Here is a 9,392-nt window from a genome sequence, read left to right on the forward strand (position 1 = left end):
AACATTTTTAAAAATTCACATTTATAGATATATGAGCTACTGGCTTGAGGCTTCCTTTTTTGTTTCATTTCTGTCTGCTTTTAGTGTTAGGGTAATGCTGATATCATAAAATAATCTAGAGAATATTTTTATTCTATTTTCTATAGAGATCATAGAGGATTGTAACAATAACTTTTCTCAATAAATTTTTGGTAAAATTCATCAATAAAATCAACTGAGACTTGTATTTTTTTTGTTTTGTTTGCAAGATATTAATGATTTCATGTTTGTTCAAGATAGTGTCTCAACTATTTGCACAGGCAGGCCATTGTCTTAGTCTTTTCACTTAGACTATTGGTATTTTGGTTTACCCTTTGCACTGCTTGGGATAGTATTACCAGACTCTTTAGTTTCAACAAAAAATTCCATAATGAACAAGAGTCTAAGCTTTGGCATAAAGGTACTCAGATCTTTTATTCCATATGTTGGCAATGCTGGTTCCAATAATTGCCTCAGACAATTAAGTTGGCTAGTAAGCTTCCTGGCCAAAACACTTTCATTTTGTAGATTGACATACGACTTGTAGACTTCTTGGTCCACACACCTCACACCCCATCTGACAAAAGTGTCCTGGTTTTGCTGCTACCATTTCTCTGATGCTGTGCTTTGCTGAGCTTGCCACCACTTAATACTGTCTTCATTCTTTCTTATGGGACTAGGATGTTCTTACTAGAGGGAATGTAGATACAAAATATGTACTGGACACCTGGCTCTTTTTACAGGTAGTGAAGTCCTTTCTTCCTGCTTCTGTAATGACTCCTTTTAAATCTAGAGAAAAGACAAAATAGACCAGTCTCTGTGTTAGCATTCCAAACACATTATTTGCATTTTTGCAACCCCAAAACAGTTCTGATGTACTTTATTTGCATTATTATATAGCTGTTCAGGCTTTGTGGTAGATCACAATCACCCTTTGTAGGAAGTAATCATCCATTTAAACAGAACAAAAAGATACTACATGTTTTAAAATCAGGAATGATGTGGGTCAGGGTCACTTATTTAAGGGATTCATACTTATTTCATCATTATGCTGAACAAATAATTCCATTAATTAGTCTATATTAAAATGAAAGCAGCATCAGGATAGAAGAAATTCTCATTGTTTTGTGTATTAAGTAGTGTTGAACCAACCTTAACTCATAGAGACTCTATGAGCAACAGAGTAAAACCTTGCTCTAAGAGAGCCCTGGTGACCTAGTGACAAGAGGTTGTGCTGTAAGCCCAATGATACACAGTTCAAATCTGCCAGATGCTCTGATCAAGAAGGAGGTACAATCTCCACATGTGTCAGTCAGATGCAACTTCACGGTTTACAACAACAACAATAAACAACAAGAAAAAAGACACTTGCCCTGTTCTGTGCCACCCTCAAAATCACTGCCATACTAAAGCTAATTGCTGCAGTTATGTGCCAACATTTTTTTACTGAGGATTTTCCTCCTCTTTACTGATTCTCTATTAATCAAAGCATGATGCCTTTCTCCAAGACTTGGCACCTCCTGACAACATGTTTAAAATAGGTGAGATGAACTCATCATCTTTGCCTTAGAAAGCACCTTGATTGTAGTTCCTCTAAAACGATTTTTTTTCCTTTTGGCATTTCATGATATAGTCAATATTCTGCACAAACCCCACAATTAAAAATGCATTGGTTCTTCTACAATCTTCCTTATTCATTGTCCAGCTATCACACACTGTGGATATAAGGGAAGAGTAAGGTCAGTATTTAAACTGGCATCTTTATGTTTTAGTATTTTAAAGGGGTTTTGATGTCATATTTGCCTAATGTACTGCAATTTTTTCTTGACTTTTACTGCTATGGATATTGTACAACATCCAAATAAGAGAAATCCTGGCAACTTCTATATTTTCTTCAGTGTATACTGGTCCAGTTAGAAGGATTCTTGGGTTTTGATGCTAAAGAGTAAGATGACTGTAGTCTTTAGCATTCTTTAGTAAAGTTCAAGTCTTCACTTTTCACAAGCAAGTTTGTATCATCTGCATAAGGTTGTCATGGGCCTGGCTAACTTGCAAAGCAAGATTAGCAATGCACTGTAAAACCAGCAAGACTACCCATCTTGGCTTGACCATCTGCTTGACAGTAAACAACTCAATGGAGCAGAATGCTAATGAATAGGGAGTCACCAAAGGTCTCAGAACTGAGCAATGTAATATCTTTGTTTTGTGTTGAGGTCTGGGAATGTTTGACCTGACAGTAAACATCTCAGACAGATAAGAGATAATGGGATTACCCCTGCAGGCAGGTTTCTAGAAACTTATATATTCTTGGTCTAGAGAATAAAGGTTTGTTATTCGTCATCAGCAACAGTCTCTCTGCGTCTTCATTTAATCCTCGTTCCCTTCTCTCAGCGGAACTGTTTCGATATATCGGGGCAGGACCCCAATACAAGATACATTGTTAATAAGTCCTCCTCCAATCCTGATAACACGTTCTTTTTGTTATGTGTTACTGTTGTTAGGTGCCATGGAATTGAGTATGACTCATAGCCACTCCATGAACAAAATACCTGAACCCAGTCCTGTCCTGATCCATCTTCATACTTCCTGACACATCAGAGCCCATTACAGCAGTCACCATGTCAGTTCACCTGGTTGAGGGTATTCCCTCTCCTTCGTTGACCCTCCACCCTTCCCAATATCATGTCCTTATCCATCTATGATGCTGCTGCCAATTGACCCATGATCAGAATCTTTGTTTTCATGATGATACCCTTCAATCCATATGCCTCAAGTTCTCCCCAGTTTTCGCAAGTGAGGATGTGTCTCCTACAAAACGTAGGCTGGTGATGAAGTTTCCTCAAATCCTGATGCAACATTCTGTATCATAAAGTACAGCTTCTCAAATAATCTTTTTTGGATATAGATTAAAATGGTATGGAGATAGGATATATCTCTGACACACTTTCCTGATTTTGAAACATGCAGTGTTTCATTGCTTTCTGTTCTGAGGACTGCTTCCTGGTCCAAGTATAGGTCTCTCATTAGTACAATCAAGAGTTTTGGGTTTCCCATTCTTCTCAAAGTTACTCACGATCTATTATGGTCCACAAAGTAACATGCCTCCTCGTAATTAATGAAACACAGTCAGACATCCCTCTGGTACTCTTTGCTTTAAGCAAAGAGTCATTGGTGGCAATAATGTCTCTGGTGCCACAGCTTCTTCGAAACTCAGCTTGCATTGCTGATAGTTCTCTGCTGATATACTATTACAATTTTGGGATAATCTTGAGTAGAATTTTGCTTGAGTGTGGTATCAGTAATATTGATAGATGATTTCTACACCCTGTTCAGTTACCCATTTTTTGGAATGGGTACAAATACATGGATCTATTCCAGTCTGTTGGCCTGGCAACCATCTTCCAGACTTCTTGGCACACCTTGGGGAAGGAGGAATCTGTATGTTGACACATATTAATTAGCAGTCCATCAATTTCTGAGGCCTTATTCTTTGCCAACACCTTCAGAGCACATTGAACTTCCTCCTTCATCACCATTGTCTATTTACGATATGTTTACCAGATCATTCAATATTCTGCCCAGAGAATCCTTACTTATTGCAACTCAAGTCTTGAATTTCTTCTGTTCTTTTCACTTAAGAAATGCTGAACGAGTTTGGTTATTTCAGTTTTCCAATTTCAGCTTTTTTCGCATTTCATTATAATACATCACTTTGTTTTCCCAAGTTATCCTTTGAAATATTTTATTTAGCTGCTTCTTGTCCTGATTCTTTCCTTTTGCTTTGGCTCCTTAGTGCTCTAGTTGAATATTTAGAGTCTCTACTGACATCCATCTCTATCTTCTTCCTTCTTTGGCTTTTTATTGGCTTCTTGCTTACTTCATAAATGATATCCTTGATATCAGCTCAAAGCTCATCTGACCTTTATTCATCAGTGTCCAAGGCCTCAAACCTGTTTCTCAGGTGAGTTTTAAATTCAGATGGGCTATCACCTGTGACTCGACGGTACTTAACAAGAGTAACATCAACAGAGAGAGAAAGAGAGAAAGAGAGAGAGAGATCAGCTGGTACAGTGAAGAGAAAACGATGTGACCAAGACAAAGGTGGGTGACTTTTATTTTGCGGCCCTCTGGACAGTCTTTCATTGTTTTTGTTATAGCCCTGGTGTACACGTTGCCCTCTGGCGGTCACTTGTGGTTGCTGTGAGGCTGAACCCTGTGACACAGATGTGTCAAATGCGTTAATGTTTGGCTACCCAATGCGGACTGAGAGTGGGGTAGAGCTCCCCGATTAAACAAGCGTGGAAGGAGGAATGGCATCCACTTCCATATTAGCTTGCCTCCGGAAACCCTATGAACTTGGAGAGAGGATGAAAGGCACCCAAGCGTCAAGGACTCTCCTTCATAGGGTCGCTAAGAGTCGCCTGCGACTCGATGGCATTTAACAACAACAACAACATCCCACCTCTAGGTCAAATTTTAGATCTGTGGATTTGTTTTTACTTTATTTAGCTTTAGTTTGCACGTGCGTTTGAGCAGTTGATGGTCTGTTTCACAGCCATCATCTGGCCTGGTTTTCACAGCTAATACTGAACTTCTCTAGCTGTTCTGCCCAGAGATGTAGTCTATCTCATTCCTGTGTGTAGCATTAGGTGAAGTAAATGTGTTTTCTTATGTAAAAGGTATTTGCAATTAATAAATCATTGATTGTACAAAATTTTATCATTCAATCTCCAGACTCATTTCTGTTACCAAGTCCATGCTTTCTGACTGTTGATCCTCCTTTCCTGCTCCCAACTTTTGCATTCCAGGCATCCATTATAACATTGCAAAAGCCTGCTGTTAGAAACCCCTTCAAAGTCCTGAAGAGCAACGATGTCAGCTTAAAGCATAAGGCACATCTGATTCAAGCTATAGTCTTTTACATAACCTTTTATGCACAAGAAAAAAAGTTGCTAGAAGTCCTCAATTTCTTAATCTTTTAATTTAGTGAGTTTTAATAATTGTACTAATAAGTGTTCCATTTTTCATGTCCTTTGCCCATTTTGTAATTGGGTTAGGAATATCCAGTAAACTTTTGTTATAAGACTTTTGTCTGAGATGGTATTACCAAATGTTTATTCTCAGTCTGTAGGTTTTCTTTTCACCCTTTTGGAAAAAGTTTTTTATGCATGCAAGGATTCAATCTTTAGAGGTACCATGCATCAATTGTATCGTCTTTAGATTGTGCATTTCTGGTTGTATTTGGCAGTCTCTTTATACCTTGGACTAGAGCTTCTAAGCTTGATCCCAGTTTGTCCCTTATGAACATTATAGTTTCGGGCTTTACTCCCAGATCTCTGACACACCCTGAGTTGATTTTTGTGTATGGTGTGAGGTGTGGATCCTGCTTTAGCTTTCTGCCTGTAGAAGTCCAGATTTGACAGCTCCATTTGTTGAAGAGGTTGTCATTTCTCCATTTAATAGCTTTGATTTCCTTATCAATATCAGTTGACCATAGATAGAAGGTACTCAAATAGAAAACAGAAACATGAAGAAATGCTCCAAATCACTGGCAATAAGAGAGATGCAAATCAAAACAACAATGAGGTACCATCTCAGTGCAGTAACAGTGGCAAAGCAAGGAATAAATGTTGGAGAGGATGTGATGAGAAAAGAACTCTTACACATTGTTGGTGGGATTGTAAAATGATACAAGGATTCTGGAAGGCACATTAGTGCTTCCTCAAAAAGCTGAACATAGAAATTCCATATGACCTATCTATTCCACAACTTGGAATATACCTGAGAAAATGAGAACTGAGATACAAATGGAGATTTGTACACCAATGTCATAGTATTAGTGTTCACCATTGCAAGAACATGGAAACAGCCAAATGTCTAACCACAATTGGATTGAGAAATTATGGTACATTCAATGGAATACTATGCAGCACCCAGGAACAATAATTTTGTAAATTATTACCTAACTTGGAGGGTCTGGAGAGCATTATGCTGAGTGAACTAAATCAGCCGCACAAGGATAAATACTGTATAAAACCACTATTGCAGAATGAGTATAATGATCCAATAGGGATTGGAGAGATTGGAAGCAGAGGGATGAGGATGTGCAGGGGAGAGGGGGGATTAATTGTGGGGTTGTACAGTATGTTATGTGTGGGGTGAAGGAAATTGAAAGAATTTTGTTCTTGAAGACAATGTATTTGTAAGTAAACTAGTTGTTGTTGTTGTTGTTATGTGCCGTAGAGTCTTTTGTGACTCATAGCGACCCTATGTACAACAGCCCTAAACCCTGCTTTATCCTGTGCCAATCGCACTGCCTCTGATATACCCATCCTGATTACCCCAGTCACTGAATCAATCCACCTCATAGAGGGTCTTCCCCTATTGCGCCGACCCTCCACTAACTAGTAGAAAATTTAAAAAAACAATGACTATAAAAAAAGAACAAAAACAACCCAAAAAATCAACAATGTAACCAACATATCACTATGCTATTAGAACTATAACATGAAATAAAACATTAAGTCTTGTTTTGGGAGAAGACAAGCAAATGAGACAAACAAACAAAGACAAAACAAAACACAAGTGTTCCTTTTATATGTATGGATAATATTCTATCATGACAATGCTTAATTCTGAATAAACCCTGAAATGTTGTTTTTGATGATGGATGCTATATAATTCCTCTTCAATTTGTCATTATAAATCATTTATTTGTCTCATCCAAAATAACTAATGCCCATCCACCTCAACTCACTAATGTTTAGGAGGTTAATATTGTGTTTTCCATTTCATTTTTTAAGAATTCCAATTCTTCTAGATTCATAAAGCATACGTTCAACCTTCCAAATTTTAATGGATATTTGCAGCTGATTCTCCTCATGTTGGGTCTTGTCCCATTATCAAATGAAGGTCCCCCATTGAATGGAATCCTTACTCTACCAACTTCATTATGGTAGACGCTGCCTTGAGGAGGCAGCTTTTCTCCAGTCACATTCTGAGAACTTTCTGAGCTGATAAGATCATCTGTTTGAACTAAATTGTGTATTGTTCCCTTGTTATTCATAGTATTTTTAATATCTACAATATGCGAATGACAAAACATAACTGGTAAAAAATTTGAAGCAGTTATTAATGAAATGTAATGACCCTAACTCTCAAATTGGAAATATGCTTCAGAATAAAGAAAACATAGATCCTCATAACCTGGACCAATAAGCAGTATCATTAGAAATGTAGGAATGATTTAAGGTTTCAAATATTTAATTTTACTTGGTTATGCAATCAATGCTCAATGAGGCAGCAGTCAGGATATCAAAGAATATATTGCATTTGGTCTATCTGATACAAAGGATCTCTTAAGATTCTAAAGAAAAAAGTGATAGAACAATTAACTATGTAAAATGAAAACAGAACTTAAAGAATTGGAAAATTCTTGTATAACCTAAGGACACATGTACTAGATTGTATATCAAATACATGGCTACACAATATTTGTGAAAGCAAAACAACCACAGCAGGAAACCCATTAGTTTAGGCTGGAGGGAACAGAGAGAGAATGCAGGGCTGCCTTGAAATGCTACAGACAGGAAATAGGTCAAAGGACCCTGAGGTTGCTAGTGATCAACAGAACTATTGGAAAGAACACTAGATGTAGAATCATCACCTCAGATCACAAAAAAATTTGCCAGCTAACTCTGTGACTGTATTCATTATGACAAAATTTAGATATCTCTCAATATGTACAGGGATATAAAATATAGTATTGTGCCTCCAAGCTGGACGTGAACAATAATTACATAAATGTGATTTTACAGTTTTCCTTTCAGCTTTATTAATCTAGAACAAACAGTTTTGGTGCCATGCACGTTATTCTCTAGGTCCACCTGTGAATTTGGCAGTAGCTGTGATAGAAGGTTTCTGTATTGACAGCTTCTCATCTCAGGGGCTTGCTGTTCCTTGGAAATTTATAAAACTCTGGGCAATTTCATTAGCTCGGGCACAGGAAAATCTGGAAGTGCAGGAAGCATTCTTAACTAATGTGGCATCAAAATTTGTAGGTAAATGTCTCAAATCTCATTCACAGAAGAAAAACGGAGACTATTCTGCATGGCTCCTTCGAGGATTTTACTACTCTCCGATGCTACTACAGGCCAATTGTTTGATTTATATAAAAACAGCATTTAACGTAATAACACTGCTTTCAATAACATCTAAGGTAAAATCTCAATTACTTCAATAAATGACCAACTTATGTGACCTCAATGACTTTCTTGCCTTCTTTTTATCACTCTAGGGCCACTTATTTTTGCTTCCTATATACGGTACCTGCAGAGAGATTTTTGTTTCAGGCTCTGCTTTGGTGGAAAGTGGAATTAAAATGACTTTAATCAAATAACTATTATCTATGAAAATCCTAACTGTTGCCCTTGCAACTCTCTTAGAAAGGAAAAGAGATGCTTAGATAATTACAAATTTATATATTTAGATTTTATTTGTCTTGTATGTCTTGGGATCCTTCTGAATAATGTGATTATTAGTATTTTATGGAACATAAATCTTTCCTTGTCCTTGTATAATTACATAAAGTAGTGATTTCAATGATTTTATTTTACATTAATGTTAGGGTTTTTTTTATTTAAAAAATAAACAGCGCTCCTTTGGCAACAAAAGAGAATACTCCCACAGAAATTATTATAGCGATAAGGGTACTCTGAAATGAGAAGTTAAGCTCTCTATTTTCTTCTTTTTTAGGAATTATGATAGTTGGGTTTGGGGAGTAGTGCTGATGTTTACAGAGTATCAACCTTAAGAGCTAAATCAATTAAAAAAAAGTCCTTGTCAAAGACAAATTTTCCAATTTTCTCCTCTTTTCTGTATTTTTTTTTCTGACCTTGGATTCTGGAACATTTTTTTTTAACTGTACAGATTGGCAGTTTCCTAACTAAAAAAGATTTCAAATTTTATGGCTCTACTTCTTTCCCTGGATTTTGACCTCTTCTCATCAAGGAGAAACTATTTATTGCTCCAACGGACTTCACATACTCATTCTAACCTGTGGAGAAAAAGAATGCGGGAGTACTGGGAAACTAAATTTAAAAAAAAAGAAACGTGACTATCTTTCCTCAAGGAGAGTTGTTTAATTAATGCCTACATTTCCTGTTTTGTTTTTTTTTATTTTGTTATTATAGGTAATGTAGACCATAAAAGTATCCCCTTTTTCCAAAAGCAACCACAAATGCGAGATATTTAGTGTATTCTTCACAAATATACATAGGATATACATAAATGTCCTCTGAGTGCATTTGGGGATAAGGTGATATGTTTTCTCTCACCCAATTTATATAGTTGCTGAAAACCCACTGAAGAGTCAG

The sequence above is a fragment of the Elephantulus edwardii genome, unplaced genomic scaffold (assembly GCF_000299155.1).
Source record: "Elephantulus edwardii isolate Elephantulus edwardi_28Jun2011 unplaced genomic scaffold, EleEdw1.0 scaffold00012, whole genome shotgun sequence".
In the NCBI taxonomy this organism is placed as follows: domain Eukaryota; kingdom Metazoa; phylum Chordata; class Mammalia; order Macroscelidea; family Macroscelididae; genus Elephantulus; species Elephantulus edwardii.